Below are 20,322 nucleotides of genomic sequence, written 5' to 3' on the forward strand. Positions count from 1 at the left end.
ATTTCTTCATTCCACTCTTGATTAGTCATTCTCTCTCCTCTTTGCTCACGTTTTTGTTCCACATTCGAAAATCTCTTAGAGAAATTTCTGCCAAAGCTATGTTCATCACTCTTCTCTTCCATTCATTCTCTACTTATTTCACTTTCCCTTAGAAACCAAAGTTGCGACCTAAATCTGCTTGGAAGGAGTGAGAAAAATGGGTGTTCTCTCATTTTCAGTTCTTTCCCTACCTTTTTGGAGTATAGAGAGTCAACTCCAGAAGTTGCGACCTGAATCTGCTTGGAAGGAGTGAGAAAAATAGGTGTTCTATCATTTTTCAGCTCTTTCTCTACCTTTTTAGAGTATAGAGAGTCAACTCCAAAAGAAGGAACACATCCTTTCCAAGTAATGAAGTGATTTCACCTTGAATGTTTTGTCTATATTAAGTAGATTCATTTTTGTATCACACTTTGTTTATATGTTTGTTACAAAAGGTGGGGAAGAGGGAGGGATTGAGGTAGATGATATTTAAAACTACAAGACTATTTTTGACATTCTTTTCTACATTGGATAGAGAGAGAGAGAGAGAGAGAGAGAGAGAGAGAGAGAGAGAGAGAGAGAGAGAGAGAGAATATTTTGAACTACTATGTTTTTCTCTGTTTGAGGGGATGAGTGAGGGAGAGAGACAAAAAATAGTCGTTTGTTTCTTCATTAGTATAGGAGGGATAGATAGAGGAAGGGGGGGGGGGAAAGAGAGAGAGAGAGAGAGAGAGAGAGAGAGAGAGAGATTATATTTTGAACTGCTATGTTCTCTTCCGTTTGAGGGGATGATTGAGGGAGAGAGACAGATTCTATTTCAAATTGCTAAGTTTTAGAAGTATTTGAGAAAGAAGGAAGAAAAAGATATCCTAATCAAAGAGTTTTGGGAGAAAGAGAGAGAGTGATATGATCTTGATAATGTTTTCTTTGTTTGTGGAGAAATAGAGCAAGAAGAGAGCATATCTTAAGCTAAGTATTTAAAAATAATTTCTTGTTTGTTTGTGTGAGGCGTACCTTGAAAGAGAAAGTGTGTGTGAGAGAGAAGTATTCTATGTTTTTTGAAATAATTTTTTGTTTTTTTGTGTGAGAGGTTTAGAAAAAGGTGAGAGAGAGAGAGAGAGAGAGAGAGAGAGAGAGAGAGAGAGAGTTGCAGAGAAAGAGAAAGAGAGGGATAGAGAAAGAGAGAAGAGAAGACATAAATTTTGAGGGTTTATGGATGTAGAAAGAGGTAGAAAGAGCTAATTTTAGTCATACGGTACAGGGGTAAAAACTATGGAAGTAGAAAATGATAGATATCGAAGTAGTTTATAGTCTATTGTATTGAAGAATGTTAAGGATAAGCATGGGGAATGGATTCCTCAGCTCTACATGAAATATTCTTGGATGACAATGCAACCCACTAATCATGGGTACTACAAAGTGGGTCGAAAGGATGCAATGGATATCTCCAAACATTGGAAGGGAAGGATCTTAGATTTTGAAATTTCTCACAGTAGTAACACAGTGACATGTATATATTCAACATGTCTTTACCCATGCAAACATATATGTGCATCCAAATGCAGGACTTCCATATCATAGGCCCAATTGTAAGTTGATCAAAGTGTACGAGTACTTCATTTGCATTTTAGAGTATTTGCGTTTATTTGGAGACTTTGAAACAACTTTCATATGCCTTGTATTTGTTTTATAGATTTATATCCATCTACTTACAAGAGTGGGAGCCTGCAACATGCATAATTGGGGTGTTGCATGTCCTCCATGTTGAGATCAGGAGTGTTTAGTATGAAGGCCACACACCATCAGAATTAAAAAAGGATGAGATCTTCTTCTATGACTCAATGGTCATTGTGCTAGATGAAGAAGGGCAATATGGTAGATTAGAATTTCTTCCCTTGCCTTCTTTTGATAGTCCATAATAAATGCTTCGAAGCATGGAGATAAGTGAATCATATATAAATAGAATGTTTAATGATGTGAGAAATGCTATGAAGCCAACGACTGGTGAGGGTGAGGAATACCTTACCCTATTGGAAGTGATGGAAGAAATTTGTCTTCGAGATGATGAGGTGCTATGTCAGCTCTTGAATGGCACCTTTGATGATGTCATTGACTTTGATGCTCCAGTCAATCCAGCAATTGATGAGATTGCACGCTTTGATGACTCGAGCCTCACCAATTTGGAGGCAATCCAACAAACACAAAAGGCAATCGAGGATGCCACACTAGAATACAACATGTCCGATGAGGAGAACTCATGAATTTGCAAAGGGAATTGTCTAGGGAGAGAGATGAAGAAACTGGCACCTCAAGCCAGCATGAAGTTCAAGACCAACCACAAAAGGGAGTCCAGTTGGACACTATAGCTAACACAGTCCACGATGAGGCAGAAAAGGTATGTAGCTTTGCCAGCTTCATCGTGTGATTCAATATCATCAGTATAATTCTAGGTTCCATTTTAGCAACAAAAATCCATGCTTTGTCTTCAACTGGTAAGGAATAAAAAATAGGGTTTAGGGTTTAGCGTTCAAACCTCAACCAATTTTTTTTATTTTAAACCCAAGCTATCTTGTATGCCTAGGCAGGTGTATGGATTTTTAGCCCAAAATATGCCCTGGAAGCATGATATCCGACATCGTGCGACCAGGGTTTCAAAACAGGGCCCTGGTTGCACAACGTCGGATTTCATGCTTCCACGGCATATATTGGGCTGAAAATTCATACACATGCAAGATAGCCTAGGTTTAAAAGGGAAAAAATTGGTTGGGGTTTGTACCCTAAATTGTACTTTTGATTCCTACACTTGAAATTGAATAAATTTGACTCTCCACTCCCATAACCCCCTCCCACTTGCCCCTGACACTCCATTTGTGGAAAAAATTAGGGCTATGGTTTCCTCACATAGGGAAAAAAACGCGATTATTGGTTTTATTCAGCCCATAGGGGATACAATTAGGTTTAGGGTTTTCTCACAAAGGAAAATTTATCTATTAAAACAATCATTTTTGGGAGGCCATTGAGACAAAAGTTACCATCTGCATGATTTTGATGCAAAAAAACCCTTGCAAACCCTAAATTCGACATTAGAGCCCACTATAGGCCCTGGTCGCACGATGTCAGATTAGGGTTTACAAGGAGTTTTTTTGCATAAAAATCATGCACATGGTAACTTATGTCTCAATGGCCTCCCAGAAATGATTGTTTTAATAGATTATTTTTCCTCTGTACACCTAATTCTTATTAATCCTTGAAAAATGATGTTTTCTTAATTTATATAATCGTGAATTATGGTTTAGGTTTTGATGTGATATGTTAGTTGCAAGATAGCTTATGGGTTGATGAATATGATGGACACAAGGGTGGAACCAGAGGGTCTTCTGGTGGGGGGATGGCTTTGATTAGCCATTACATGAATAGAGTGGCTCAACATTCTTTGGTCTTCCATCAACAATTATCACCAGATGGAAAGCTGAATATAATGAAGTTCAAGGTCCTTAGTCGGATGGTGAACATGAGGGCCATCCGTCCTACTATGGATCATATTGTTTTTGTTAGGCATAGTGTAGCTTTATTTTTGTTCTCAGACACATGATCCAATCCTCTCCATAGCATCATAGGTATTGCAGGGCTAGTTGGTGTTACGGATCCCTAGGCTATAGAGAATGATATTGTGCAACCCTCTCTTCTGCAGCAAGCAAAAATGGGATCTAAACCAAGCAAGAAGAAGCATAGGCTAGAGTTACTTGTGCCTTAAAGTGGATGCTCTTTGTAATACCACTCTATGTCAATAAAGAATACAATTTTCATATTATTTTATTATTTGTTATTACGGAACATTGTTTCCTTTTGCATGTTAAGTAAAATTGAGTATTATTTCCTTTTGCACGTTCCATTGAGATTTGATGTTTATTATTTCATTTTGCATGTAAGCAAATTGAGACTGCATGTAAGTAAATTGTGGATTGCAAATACAATGAAAATAAATTTGAGATTGCACATACAAAGACAAAGCAAAAAAAGACACTTTATTATAAAGAAAAGAGGTTGATACAAGACTGGTGCCCACACACACAGTACATGAACTCTAACTATCGCCCAAGGCATATATACAAAATCCCTAAGTGCCCTTGGGCTTCCTAAGATGGACAATAAACTGCGTATCTTTCATAGTTACATTGACCCTTTTCCTATGGATTGCGGCTAGCTAGGTGTCATCCATGAGGTCTACTAGGTAGGCCTCAGTTGCATGCTGCAAGGCAAGTAAGGCATCTCTGGAAATACACCATGGACGCTTATAATACCGGCAGATGGGGCTATTGTTGAGGTCCTACATGACCTCGTGTACCACCCTTGCAAAGCTTGCCATCGGGATGAGCAGATCGATAGATTTTTGAAACTTTCTGATTTCCCAAAGTGCCATGGTCCCTAGCTTGAACATGTATCTCCTCACACTAGAGGAGGGCCTCTTTGCCCTTGACATGGAGGGCCTCTTCCTGCTCTTTGCCCTAGACTTGGAGGTGGGTTTCCTCTCCCTTGTGGGTGTGGACATTGATTCTCTACTCTTGACTCAATCCTCTACTCTTTCCTTCGCTATTGCTCTTCCTCGTACTCCTCCTCTGTGCTCTCTGAGTCATCGGCCTCTACATCATGATCCTCCTGTGCCTTCCTCTGTCCCTTTGTCTTCAGGCCTACCCCTTGTTCCCTCTCTTGCCTCCGAAAAGGCAGTTTCTCCCTTTGACAGGGATCATCGAGGGAGAGGAGGGGGGGATTTCACTCTCCCCTTCAACGGTGATCATTAGGGGGAGAGGAGGGGGGGATATCACTCTCTATCTCTGAGTCTAGAGGTGGGAGTTGTTGTGCCAATCTCCTTGGTGCCTTGATCTTGGGCTTGGCCATGGAGGATGGAGACAGTGTGCGAGAGAAAGGGTGAGGGTGCGAGAGAAAGGGTGGAAATGTCAAGGGCAAGTGGGTAGATGGTGTGGGAGTGGAGAGCTCTTCAAACAATGAAATGAAAATGAGGGCCCATTCTTTTATATAGGGCCCAAAACCCTACTTTTTAAAAATACGTGTTTGAATAAAAACTCAAAATTTTAAAATTGGTGCAACCTTGAGCTAAGTACTTATAATTAACATCCAATAACTCAAAAATTCTCATTTGAACTACAATTCATGGCCATTATACGTTGGCTATACTACAAATCACATAACTAAAATTACAAAGAAATTTTGAAACTTATGCATGGGCATCCACATTGGAAGAGTCTACACCATCATTTTCATCTGTCTCCACCAATATATCCCTAGCCTATGATGGGTTGCACACCACCTTGCATGATTCTGTCTTGCATTTGATGAGTTGTATATTCTTCTTCAACGTCTCGCGTTAACATCTTGCACTACATGGGACACTAAGGACTCTTTGAATGCTACTATTGTAGTTGCTCTTATTTTGATACGCATGTACCACCATTGAACCAATTGAACCATTGGGCTTAACTTAGCTCTACCAACCCCGTGTTGGGTCGCGTTGTTATATGCACAATGTGCTTTCCAATGTGATCTTTCCATGCGGACCACAATGTGATGCTTCCATAATTCCATGCCACGTATGGTGCATGAGCATATAAAATGTGCTGCCAAATAGAAAAACAAATTAGTAATTATAGGACCATTCAATATGCACATCTTAATGTCCAAGTTAGAGATTACCATGTACTGTGTGAAATGATTATTTCCCCAAGCAATCTCCATATTCTGGCTAAAGTCATTCACAGCATTAATGAAACACTGTGCATCATCATCTTCAAATCTTTTATTTTGTAGTAAAGGTACCAAGCTATCAAGAGCTAACTGGACTCGAGCCTTTTCCAATCTTTTTTGCTCCTTCCCCCCTCATTCATAACAGGCATTGTGTAACTTTCTCCATACATCAAACTCATTAGCACGTTCGAGCTTGTCATTCTTCTTCTTTGCAGAAAGGAATTTTAAAGCCTTGACACCACCAAAATCTTGGCTTACAAGGAACAATGCCTGTTTTTCCATATCTTTTCTCATCTTTTGTAATCTTTACTTGCCCAAAGTGTAAGTCCCATATCTGAAAGAACCTTTTCAATTCTTGCAATCATCCTCTCACTCTCTTGTTGGGGCTTCAAGTTATATGCATCAATGATGTACAGATGCACCAACTTTTCAATTATTCTCAAAATAGCATGAAGTGCATAAAGGTGTACTCTCTCAAGAGGAATTTTAAGAATTGGGCTCCATGATGGATCTTTCCCTTGGAACATTCATATCCGGTGCCTTAGTTTTGATCTATCTCTGTAAGTTCAAAGGCCCATTGCTTTTGATTCTTTTTACCACCCTTTGCAGGTACTCTTGTTTGCATGCAGAGTGGACAAGAATGGATTGTATTTTCTCCATGTGCCACATGAAACATACATTTAATAATCTTGAGGTCAGCAGAGCTAGATGCCATTCTACACGGTAGGATCCACAGCCCTCAACTTCAAGCAGCTCACCATTGTTATGACCTTTGATCACACTTGGGATATCGATTTGATCAAAAAACCACTTCAAAATTGAATGTGACTCATTTGGCACCTACAAAAAAAACTCACAAGTTATTTCAAAATATTCTAATTCTTTTTACATTACTGCATTAATGTTCAAATTTTCATCATACCTCAAAGGAAGCCACCATCAAATCTCCTGTTTTGATTACATACTGAATTGTCTTGCATCATCAAGCTCAACTTCAAGGTCCAATATTCTATTCATCATTGTCAAACTAACTCTTTCTAATTGTTTACCTTTGACCACCTCACTTTCATCAAGCTTTAGTACAATCTTCAGAGTACCATTGCATTCCTCCATAGCATATCATAAAACTTCACCATGGCTTGCAAAACTCTTCGAACATCCATCATAAAGTTGTTGTTGACTGTCAATTCCAATTCTTTAGACTCTCTAGCCTTTGTTTTCAAAGTTAGTGTACTACATACATGCTGGTGCTCACCGACTAAATCAAGTATGCCAAAATTAAGTACATGCCTGGCTTTATCAACATTAGCCGATTTAGGAATTGGGGCTTTAACATTTGCTCCCACAGAAAGACATGTTGTTTTTAAGCTCTTAAATATGAGATGATATGCCCTTGTATTTATCCCTGCAATATCACAAAATCCATGTGTACTAGTTGCATTGAAATGCTCCAAAACTTTGCTCATTGACTCAGATGTTATCTCCGATTTTAGACTTTTTAATTTTGGATGTTGTGTAATAGTCTCCAACATTGTTTTTTTTAACACTTCACCGATAGCACCAAGGTGTTCATCATGGATAGACATGAGTTTTGAAACACTCCTACAAGCTCTCACTCGATGCTTCTAGTGACCACTTTTCTTGGATATTTCATCCATTGGATGCAATTTCGTCTTACATAGTCTTGGACCCATTGGAGTATCCTTCATGAATGATAATAATTTTTCCAACTTTTTAATCTCATCCTTTAGAGCTGTGTTTTGCATCTATAAGTGAATTGCATTTATAGTGCTCTCTCCCAATTGAGCATCTAAGGTTTGAACCTTTACCTATAATTCCTGATTTTTCTTCTCTATGCCATCATATGTAGACATTTGAACACTTGCAGCTTGCATAGATGTAACAAATGTTGATTCCAAGTCTCCAACATTACAATCCTTTTGTCTCTTTCATTAAGCAAAGATTCATATTAGGGATGTGAAGGCTACTTGCTCCATGAGCAATCAACCTTTGACAATATCCTCACAAACCATTCTCACCCTAACATAGAAACTTTATTAAGCTAGTCAATCCATGGAATTGAGGAGTCTGACAAGTTTGTGGATCTACTAGATATATTTTCCCTTCTAACCACAAATCCATATGTGTTTTTCCTTGATTTCAAAGAGCTACTAAATCATTTTCACTTGCTAAGGAGAATTCATTCCTCTTTAAAAATGGTGCATTCTGAGCATCAATTTGAAAATTGATATCTACCTTTTTTTATTCTGAGAGCTTGCATGATTTCATACACTTTCCACCTAATATAATATAACATTGACATCAACAAAAAATATACAAACATGACATATTTCAAAAAAGTATCAAACCAAGCAAAAATGAAAACCCCAATTGCATGCAAAATCTAGCGATTGAAATCTACAAATTCAAAAAAAAATTTACTTATCATCAAACATTGCTAAACTATATGAATGAACATTACCTCACAGGGACCTTGAAGGAAAAATGTGATCAAACTTGTCTTCCTCACCGGTCCCTCTTATAATCAAGGATATTGAAGTTGATGGAATTTTCTCCAAAACTAATTATATGCTTTCAAACAACTCCAAATCTATTTCAAACCATCTTCTATTAAAAAACTCAATAGTAAGAGTGTTTCTTTTAAAACAAACAAATCTTTCTTCCTCTTCAAATCATGTATTAAAAGAAAACAACACAATTACCAAAACAAACTATAAATTAACTGCTTCTTCAAGGTTACATCATAAAATCTTGTTATTTTCATTGTCTTGCATTGTTCTAAAGGTTTTGTCACCTAAATCTCCATGCAAGTTACTTTGATAGACCCTGATTTGAGTTAAAAACCAAAAACATTCTAAAACTACAAGAATGAAAGTACCTGATTCTTGGAGCAAGGTCCTTTGAAAGAAAAATGTGATCAAACTTGCCCCTTCCAATGGTCCCTCTTGTGTTCAAGGAATGCTCAAGTTGATGGTTCTTGCTTCAAAACAAATTATATGCTCCCACACATCTCGAAATCTATTTCAAGCAATATTTTGTAGAAAAATATTGATATTAAGAGTGCAAAAGACTCAATTTTCTTACAAAACGAACAAATCTTTCAATTTTCTCAAACCATGTAATAAAAGAAAACTACACAACTATACAAAATGAACTATGAACTAACTGTTTCTTCAAAGTTACATCATTAACAAACAAATCTTGTCATAATCGTTGAGTTGCATTGTTCTGAAGATTATCTCACTTGAACCTCCATACAAGCTGTCTCAATAGACCTCATGTTAGATATCAATGCTCCACTCTCGTGTAACTATGAGGGAACTAGCTAACTCTACTTATAAGCCCCCCATATAAGGAGAAGGCATTTGAGTAGCTCGGTTATTCGGTAGGTCTTGGTTTGGACACTAGATGGGGGCCATGTGTGGCCTGATGGCTGGACGAAGTTGGCACATTGCCAACTAGACTACATGCAAGTGCAGGAGAAGGCATCCCATGACTAACCGCATTGAGGTAAGACGGAGCTTTTCCCGAGGCAGCCCACTCTTGCGTTACGGGGCTCGTTTGGAGTCCCAGATGATCTCGAATGGCTCTATTTTGTGCACCGATTCTATCGTGTGTTCAGTGGCCTATTTCGAGACCGACCCCCAGTCGACCAGACGGAGGTGGAGAGTTCACATCAAGTGAATTCAAAAGTTACTACAAAAGTCATGGGATCAAGAGGCAGAAACCCCCACCACATACATCACAGCAAAATGTAGTAGTAGAGCACAAGATGTGCGTCATCTGCGAAATGGGCAGGAGTATGATGAAAGGGAAAGATTCGCTAAAGACTTTTTGGGCTGAAGCATGTAACATGGCAGTTTACATTCTGAATCGTAGCTACATGACGGCTGTGAACGGGATGACTCCACTGTAGGCCTTTTCTAGTAAGAAACCTTCAACTGCACATTTCAGAGTTTTTGGATGTGACTGTTTTGTGCATGTCCCTAATGCTAATAGAACCAAATGGGAACCGAAGAGACGGAAATGTATTTTCTTGGGCTACAGTGAAGAGGCGAAGGGTTATCGTCTCTATAATCCTGTTACGAAGAAGGTAATAGTAAGTCGTGATGTGGTCTTCTCAGAACAGTCGCATCAAATGGGGGAAGATGCTTCCTTCCCAGACAACCAGGACCATGTTGGATAAGTATCAGCTCACGGCAAAAGGATTCACACAGGTACATGGTTTTGATTATCAGGATACTTTTGCTCCCACAACTCGACTAACCACAATTCGCAGTCTTTTGGCTTTAGCTACCCAGGGAAGTTGGCCCGTGTTTCAGATGGATGTAAAATCCGCCTTTCTGAATGGAGATCTCGAGGAGGAGGTATACGTGGAACAACCTCCAAGTTTTGTGATCCCCGATTCAGAAGGTAAAGTCTATAAACTGAAGAAGGCACTTTACGGGCTGAAACAGGCCCCACCAGTGTGGTACCAGGGGATTGATGCCTATCTTCTACAAAACGGGTTCAGGAGGAGCCCATCTGATGCAAATTTGTATATCCTCAGAGAAGGAGGCAGATGTATGATCATGGTCCTTTATGTGGATGACCTTGTCATAACAGGGAATAATGAAGAGAAGATCTCACAGACAAAGCATTTGCTAGGAAGAGAGTTTGAAATGATAGACCTTGGACTAATGCATTTCTATTTGGGGATTGAAGTTTGGCAAGAGCCAAAATAGATCATCTCATAGCTGAAGTATGCTGGAGAGATACTGAAGGCATTTGGCATGGCTGAGTGCAAGACAATCGGCACCCCCATGGAGGTTGACGTGAAGCTCTCAAATGAGGATTCATCACCACTAGTGGACCAAGCGAAGTACAGAAGGCTTGTGGGCAGTTTGATTTACTTGTGCAACACGCGGTCGGACATCAGCTTTGCAATTGGTGTACTAAGTAGGTTTTCCAATAAGCCCCGGGAGAACCATTGGAGGGCAGGGATGCCGGTGCTAAAATACATCAAAGGCACACCTATACCAAGGGCAACACCTATACCAAGGGCAACATCTTGACCGGATTCTATGACTCGGATTGAGCAGGAGACGTGGACAGCAGGAGATCAGTGACAGGTTACTGTTTCTCACTTGCGTATGGAGCTGTGTCATGGGTCAGCAAGAAGCAACCCACACTTGCTCTCTCTTCTACCGAGGCTAAGTACAAATCAGCATGTTTTGCTTCTTGTGAGGCAGTGTGGTTGAGGAGGATTTTGGGGGACATGGGTGCAGTGCAGAACAAGCCTATGCAATTATCATGTGACAATCGGAGTTGCATGGCGATTGCAAAGAACCCTATGTTCCACACTCGCACAAAACACATTGAGATTCAATATCACTTTGTACGCGAGCTCATCATGGATGGAGAGGTCAACTTGGTGTATTGTCTAACTGTAGAGAATGCTGCGAACATCTTCATGAAGGCTCTTGGAGGAGACTTGCTAGAGAGGTATCTTCATAGACTTGGCATTGGCCCGAAAAAGTAAGTTCACTTGCAGGTGGACATTGAGGGGGGGTGTTAGATATCAATGCTCCACTCTCATGTAACTATGCGGGAACCAGCTAACTCTACTTGTAAGCCCCCCATATGAGGAGAAGGCATTTGAGTAGCTCGGTTATCCGGTAGGTCTTGGTTTGGACACCAGATGGGGGCCATGTGTGGCCTGATGGATGGATAGAGTTGGTACACTGCCAACTAGGCTACATGCAAGTGCGGAAAAGCATCCCATGACTGACCACACTGAGGGTAGATGGAGCCTTGAGGTAGCCCACTCTTAGGTTGTGGGGCCCATTTGGAGCCCCGGATGATCCCAGATGGTTGTGGGCTGGTGGCCTATTTCGGGACCGACCCCCAGTCGGCCGTTTTGGGTGGACTGGGTCAGTCACCCAATTGAGTCTAACTGACTACGAGTGGTGGCTATATAAGAGCAAGCCCGTGAAGCCCATCATCATCACTAGTTATAGCAACCCTGATTCCTTAGCATCCAGCCTCCGTCCTCTACTGGTTCTAGCATGCCATCGAAGCTTCTCTCACAGGAGCGCGCAGCTGGGAGGCACGACGCCATCTATTGTATTAGTTTTACAGTAAATAAATTTCTGATTCTCCATACTATTTGCTTTTCTCTCTTGCATACGATATCCTATTATCTATTGAGCACAAACATATTATTTTCTTACACCTCAAACCTTCACAAATGGTTCGAAATCATAAACCCTTAGAGATTGTAATAGGGAAAGAGACTAGTATTGAGAGATGGGCAAAAGAAAGATTGATTTTCATGCATCAGCAACTGTAATGCCTGAAAGTCAATCTTCTTTGATCCTTTCTCAAATAATATCGTCCAATAGCTTCTTCTAAGCTCCAAACACCCTGCATCATTCATGGTTCTCTCAAAACATTGATTGCCTTGTCTTCTTAAATGAAATGATTTTAGATCGTGGGATAATCTCATATGAGAGAGGAAGTAGCAAGATTTGAAGTAGAAGCACCCAAAATAGAGAAAGAAGAAGGTAGGCTGAATCTCATTCACAAATCTTGAAAGTTTTGAAAGAATGAGAGTGAAATGGGATGGAAATGCACGTAGAGAAGAGAAGTGACAAGATTTTGGTGTGAGAGTCCATTCCATGAGAGGGAGAGTAGAGAAAGAAGCTTCCCACTTCAAAGCAAGCAAGAAATTTGAAAAGAGGGTTAGAGCAAAGAAAAATTCAAAATGATGCTCAAAAATGAGAGGGAAGGAAGAGGAATGAGAGAGAATGAAAGGAGTGTGGTAGTTGGATGGGAGGATTTGGTTTCAGGTCAAATGGTACAAGTTTGGTTGAGAAATTGGTTTCTCAGTTTTGTTACAGTTAAGGGAGAGTTGAGGCAGCAAGTGGGTGCTCCACATCATTGTTTGGGCCATCGAATAAAAGAAATAGAGAAGTCAAGCCACTTTCAATATTCTATTGCCCTCCACTAGCTAATATCTATTAGGTTTTATTCACCTTATTCTTCCATTTGACCAGCTCAAGGGCTCCTTTTTTAGTCCAATTTTTTTGTAATGCCAACCCCATTACCCTTACATCTACACAAGAACCATTTATTAAGTTCAACTGACAGTGGCCCCCACTCTAACATTGTAGGGAGCCACTTGCACAATAGAGCCATTCATCTCACCTATAGATCAGGGACACAGTAGAGACATCAATCAAGGATACCAAGGCCCCCCACCTTTTGGCACCCAAAATGCTTCTTCATATTGATGGACTCCCAAAACTCACATGTACTTGCGTTCAATCTTAGTTTTCCTATAGCATTCCAATATTTGCACTAGCTTATTCTCTAAGATGAAAGAAAATACCCAACCCAGCAACATAGCAAGTGTTTGAAGAGGAAGGAACTGACAATTATCAATGTATACAAGTGCTTGAGTCATCATCAAGATGATATCATTGTGGTGGGTAGAATTTTGTGTGCCAAAAACTTTGGTGTTTGATGGGAATAACTTCCACATCTAGAATCTCTTTGTGGGAAGGAAGTTAAATGCACATGTTGATAGAAAAGTAGAATTTTGTGTGCCAAAAAATTTGGTGTTTGATGGGAATAAATTCTACATCTAGAAATGCCCCATAAAAAATCTCCTTGTGGGAAGGAAGTTAAATGCACATGTTGATAGAAAAGTGCAAATCTCTAGCATAAAGTGCCACCAAGCATAGAGGTATGCCTATGATGAGAGGAATACCAAAGAAATGGACATTTTTAAGACATGTGTAAAGAGCATGGCATTTGGACAAATGATGGACTTGATAGAATCATATGAGTTGTGGACTTTGTTGACGTCCATTTGTGAGGGAAAAACATTGGTGACACATCTTAATCTGAAGACATAGTTGTCAACTCCCCAAAAGAGAGATGGATCATCTAGAAAGGCTAAATATCATTTAGAGCTTCAAGTATTGAAGGCCATCAATAGAAAGCCATGTGGAATTGAATGAATATAGTTTTCCCGATAATGAAGTTTCTCCATTTTCACTCTTTCTTATTCTTTAGAAATTGATGTTGGAATCTTTGATCATTCAATCTGACAATGCAATAGGAATCTTTATAACACCAGATACAACGTGCCTAAAGTCGATTCTCTCATGAAGGTCTAAAACACTTGGTTGTAGAACATAGATAGACCACAAAGTTTAGAGAAGGGAGTCATGGTCCCATTCCTCCATTCATTGTAATTTGATAGAGAATCTGCTTAAAATTTGATCAATGTGATTGTGTGTGTGAGAAAAATATGATTATAATTTTTTGCTTTTCTCCACAAACAGACATAGGTAAGCCAATACCACTTTATTTTCATTCTCTCTAACTGTATTTCTAGTTACATATGTAGAGCAAGTGGCAAAGGCCTTGAATGCTTTGACAAAAGTTCATTCATTACTATTAGTGTTAGGTTGGGATCATTTCTCATTTTTCAAAATTGTCACAAATACCTTTGCTATTAAGGTTGCATCATACACCATGGCAACCTACCATATGGTAATGTATGAAATTATCCCCTTTTAACTCTAGTGGAAGACATTGAAAATGTGAGAGATAAGTATTCTTTTGGTAAATATGATCAATAATAATTGTCATATACCTATCATCATGCTCATAGCTTTTCTTCCTATGATTTTCCATCTTTTGTCTTTTTGTTTCTTGTATTTCTCAATGTGTTTGTAGAACTTTGATTGCCATATCTACAAATTGCATCAAAGAAAGTGTATAAGCATCTTCCATGAAGGTAAATTGGTAGTTCATAAATTACCTTCTATTAAACACACTTACCATTCTCTTTGCCTTCAAACTTGCCATCACGACTTCAAATCTACACAAGCCACACGTGCACCAATTTTTCGCTAAAACACTCAGATTCCCCAGGTTGCACTATGGATGAACCTGATGACATCCATTGCAGTATGGCAAGATTGCATTGATGCATAAATTTCCTCTTATTGAGGAATGATCTGCTGATCTGAGGTGGTGGTGATAATTGGATCCAAGTATGATGCAATGCAGCATGACTAAGATGATGTTGGAATGTCCTACAAACTGATCTGTTGATCTGAACTACTTGTGGAAACCATGTCCAAAGATGTGATGTGCTTTTTTCTGGGGAGGTAACTCCAAAATTTCTAAGGTATGGTGGTCTCATTAATGTGCATTTTTTGTGGGGAGGTAACTCCAAAATTTCTAAGGTATTGGTGGTCTTATTGCACTAAGCCTAAGAAAGAAGGAGGTTTAGGGGTCACTAAAATTGCTATTGCATCTACAAAACTATTTGCAACTTGGTTTATCAAAGCTATTTTAAATCCAAAGTGTGATTGGGCTCAATTTTAGATGAGAAACATGAAGCAGCTCTGAAAAATTAGAGCCCCCAAGTGGGTTGCCTCAAGTTAGGAGTAGTAGTTGCCAATCTAGCTTCACAAGCCATAAGTGGCAATCTATCTTACATGCTAGTATCCACACAAGGAGTTCTAGCCTAGGAGCCTGCAACACTAGTACTTCCGTCACCGTGTATGCTTATAGACTTACTCCACTTATACCTTGGCTTTCCCAAATTAATCTTCTTCGTATTTTCCAGAAGCTTGCATCTTCTTTGTCAAGGTGCGAGCTACTGCAATAGCTCTTGGGGCCGTACAATGTTGAATGCTCTTTCTTAAGTCACCAAGCAAGTGGCCCCTTATGTGAGGTGCTCCCCCAAATTTTTGTATTCCACAATACTTGCATTTCCACTCAACATAGTCATGAATATTAATAACAAAGTCCCACTTTGGACCATGTGACTTACGCTTTTCCCCCTGTGCATGTGGAACAACTCTTTGAGAAGATTGTGACACCCGCATAAATCTGTGAAGATTGTGGGAGAGAGGGAAGGAGTCTCACTTGCGGCTTTCTCACATGCACAATGGGGGAATACACACAAAGGTGGAGGCTGAAAACAGTTTTCCTCTTCTTAGATGTGAAAGCCAAAAGAACTCAAGTACAAAGAAATAGAAGAACCCTATATGTGGGTCTCAAAACCAAACTCAACTAACTAAGGTGGCATACTAACTGAGCCACGAACTAGTGTAGATAAGGATAGCTGTCATCCAGCTATTATTCGTGGGCAGTGTACCAACCGCATCTCCAGCTAACAAGTCGGTGACATAAGTACACAACGGTCACCCTGGCATATCTCGAGTGGAGCTCGATATCTCAACACTCCCCCTCGAGCTCAATCCCAAATCCTGCACACCAAACAAGTCTCTGAACTTGCGCAGCTTCTCTGCGCCCACTGCTTTTGTGAATATGTCAGCTACCTGATCCTCTGTGCTGACATAAACTAGATCAATAAGACCTAGTAAAACCTTCTCCCGCACATAGTGATAATGCACCTCAATGTGCTTTGTTCTAGCATGAAAGACTGGGTTCTTTGCCAAATGTATACTACTCATGTTGTCACAATAAATGACAACCGGCCCATCTGTAGACTGATGCATATCATAGAGTAGCTTATGCAACCAAGCTACCTCACACGCAGCCATTGCTGCACCCCTGTACTCAGCCTCTGTGCTCGACAAGGCAACTGTAGGCTGTTTCTTGCTGCTCCAAGTGACTGCAGCACTCCCAAAAGAGAACACATATCCATTGGTAGATCGTCTATCTGAAATGCTACCAGCCCAATCAGCATCAGTGTATCCATGCAACTGTATCTGAACCCCAGCCTCATAAAATAGTCCATACTGCAATGTGGACTTCACATACCTGAGTATGCGTCTAGTCGCATCCAAATGCGGTTTCCTTGGAGCTTGCATAAACTGACTTACCAACCCAATAGCATAGCTCAAATCTGGCCTGGTAATAGTCATGTAAATCAAACTTCCTACTATGCGTCTGTACATAGTAGGGTCTTCCAGAAGCTCACCTGCATCTGTGCTCAGCTTCACATTCTGCTGCAAAGGAACTGAAATAGGCTTACAGCCTATCATCCCATATTTGGATAGCATGTCCAATCCATACTGCCTCTGCAAGAGCTGTATCCCACTTGGTGATCTAATCACCTCAATGCCCAAGAAATAACGCAGCTCTCCCAAATCCTTCATCTCAAACTTCTGCCTCAATAGCATTTTCACATGAAGGATATCTTCATCACTATCACCTGTGATGATCAAATCATCAACATAATGACCAGCAGCATAATCCCTTTCTCTGTTTTTCTCACAGAGTGAGAAATCTGCCTTGGAAATCTGAAAGCCAATAGTGACAAGATACTGTCCTATCTTGTCAGACCATGCTCTAGGTGCTTGCTTCAAGCCATACAAGGCTTTCTTCAACTTGCAAACAAACTCAGGATGAGTAGCATGAACATAACCTGCTGGCTGCTCCATAAAGACCTCTTCTTGCAAATCACCATGCAAGAAGGCATTCTTTACATCCATCTGATGTAAAGACCATCCCTTTGATGCAGCCATAGCAATGGCTGCTCTTACGGTTTCCATCCTTGCAACCGGGCTGAAAGTTTCTTCATAATCAATGCCATATGTCTGTGCATACCCCTTGACAATAATCTTGCCTTGTATCTATTCACAGAACCATCTGCATTGTGCTTGATCTTATAAACCCACTTACAGCCAATTGCATTCTTGCCTTTAGACAAAGGCACCAATTCCCATGTAGCATTAGCATCCAAGGCATCCATTTCTTCATCCATGGCTTTCTCCCATTTTTCATTTCCCATGGCTTGCTCAAAAGAAGTGGGTTCTGGTTCCTGTATCACTTTGACCATATAGGCATAGTGAATGGCTGTAAATCCATCATATTTCAGCCTATCTACAGGATACCTAACCCTGGTAGACCTGCGCAAAATAGGCTCACTTCCAAGTTCTCTCAAAACATCCCTGGTCTTCCTTACTCCAGGTGTAACAACAGAAGGAATACCCAACTCATCATCAATGCTCTGTTCTGAGCCACTGGATTCACCATCCACACAAGAGTGACGTGCATTCACATCATACATGGGCTGATCTACCTTCTCTTTCCCTTTTCGTGATACCTGTGTACCACTCTCTGCATTGCTTTGAGGGGATTCTCCTGATCTCAATCTGCCTGTCCATGGCGAAGTATGTGAACCACTGGTAGAGGACACTCCAGGTCCACTGATATTTTGTGATTGCTGCTGTGCATTCTGTGCAGCATTACCATTTTGTGCATCTACATCAATCATCACATTTACTGGTTTATACCAGCTGCTCATCTCATCAAAAACAACATCTCTGCTCACTGTGAACTTACGTGTAGAAGGGTTATAGCATCTATACCCTTTCTGCTGCAGAGAATAACCAATAAAGACGCACTTCTCAGCTTTTGGATCCAACTTGGACCTCAACTCATCTGGCACATGGACATAGGCAATGCAACCAAAAATCTTCAAATGAGAAATATCTGGTTTCCTACCAGTATACATCTCCTCTGGCGTCATGCCATGTATTGCTGCAGTGGGAATCCTGTTCATTATATAGACTGCTGTAGCAACTGCTTCAGCCCAATAATAATCTGGTAGATCTTTTTCATTTAGCATAGCCCGAGATACCTCTCCAATATGCCTGTTTTTTCTTTCTGCAATTCCATTTTGCTGTGGGGTATGACTGCATGAATATTGCTGCTTTATACCATGCTCCTGCAAGAACCTTGCAAACTCATTTGAGAGGTACTCTCCCCCTCCATCTGACCTTAGGCATTTTATTTGTAGGCCTGTTTCTTTTCAACCATAGCTTTGAAAGCTATGAAGTGCCCAAACACTTCACTTTTCTTTTTCATAAAATACACCCATAATTTTCTGCTGAAGTCATCAATAAATGTGACAAAATAGTGACAGCCTCCAATAGATGCAGCTTTTGTAGTCCACACATCAGAGTGGATTAATTCCAATGGCTTTTTACTCTCTTGAACATGCCTAGGAAAAGGTTTCCTTGCCTGTTTCCCAAATTGACAGGCTTCACAAATCTTGTGCATTTCTGCAACCTTGAATTTTTGCAATCCTGCAACAATATTTTGGGCTTGCATTGATTTAAGTCGTTGTATATTAACATGACCAATGCGTTTGTGCCAGATATCAATATCTGCAACTACATCGGTCCCATGTGCAAACATTGCTGCACTCAATTCAGGCATGTTTGCATCCAACGTAAACATCCTGCCCTTCTACTTTCCTTTTGCTATCAAGCGACCATTATTTTTCATATCCTCAACAAAGCATCCATGAGGATTAAATCTGACCTGCAAGCCCTGCTCAACCATGTGACCAACAGAAACCAGGTTCTTGGTGATGTTCGGGACATGAAATATATCATCAGACAAGTATTTCTTTTTCCCATCCTGCATAGACAAAGGAATTTTGCCAATCTGCACAATAGGATGTGCAGTATCATCACCAGTCTCCACAAATCCTGGCTTTTCCATTTTCCTTGCATCTTGCATCCATTCTGCATGACTTGTCATGTGGTTTGACGCACCTGAGTCAACATACCACACATCATTTTGTTCTTCTGCACTTGTCACAGAATTGGTCATATGCTGCACCATAAATAGATGCTCATTTCTGTCATCACCCTGCCTGCTAGAAGATGCATAATTGCCTTGCTGCAATTTTCCATTCATAATGTCATTCTGTTTTTTGTAGTAGTCCTTAGCCATATGACCCATTTTGCCACAATAGTAGCATTCAACATTGCTGTTTGCATTTTGGCTTCTCTGCCATCCACCACGACCTCTTTGGCTCCCCCTGCCTCTAGAGTTACCACGTCCTCCTGCATAGGACTGGTTTTCTTGCATTTGCTGCATATTCTGATTTCTACCACGGCCTGCAGATCGGCCTCCTCTACCTCTGCCTCTACCTCTGCCAGCATTTGAGTAGAGGATAGTTTCTTTTGAAGTTCCTGCTGAAGAAGATGCACCACCATTTCTCTGCTCTTCAGAAATTAGAAGAGCAATCAGCTCCTTAAATAAGGAAAATTTTCACGGACGGCAATGGATGTCCGGAACTGTGCATAATCCTTTCCTAGACCATTCAAGGTCACGGAAACCAAATCATCATCATCCACTGGCGACCCAATGGAAGCAAGTGCATCTGCAATTTTCTTCACTTTCATGTGGTAGTCATTTATGCTCAAATTTTCTCTCTGCACATTGTGCAACTCCTGTTTGAGTTGCATTTTCTTGGCTTGCGTATTTGTGCTGTACATTTTTGCCAAAGTATCCCATGCCTCCTTTGGCATATTTGCATCCTGAATATGCACAATCATGGAGTCCGAAATGCTGATAGACAGCCAGTACATAACTTTCCTGGCTCTCTCATGCCATCCTTTGAATGCCTGCATTTCCTGTTGACTGGGAACATTAGGAAGAACAGGTTCTTCTTCATTTCCTGTAATGAAATCCCAATAGCCTTTTCCCATCAAAAAATTCGTCATTCTAAACTTCCATGCCTGGAAGTTG

Source organism: Dipteris shenzhenensis, chromosome 1, assembly GCF_047967505.1.
Source record: "Dipteris shenzhenensis isolate YYH24624 ecotype China chromosome 1, Dip_SZ_1.0, whole genome shotgun sequence".
Classification (NCBI taxonomy): Eukaryota; Viridiplantae; Streptophyta; class Polypodiopsida; order Gleicheniales; family Dipteridaceae; genus Dipteris; species Dipteris shenzhenensis.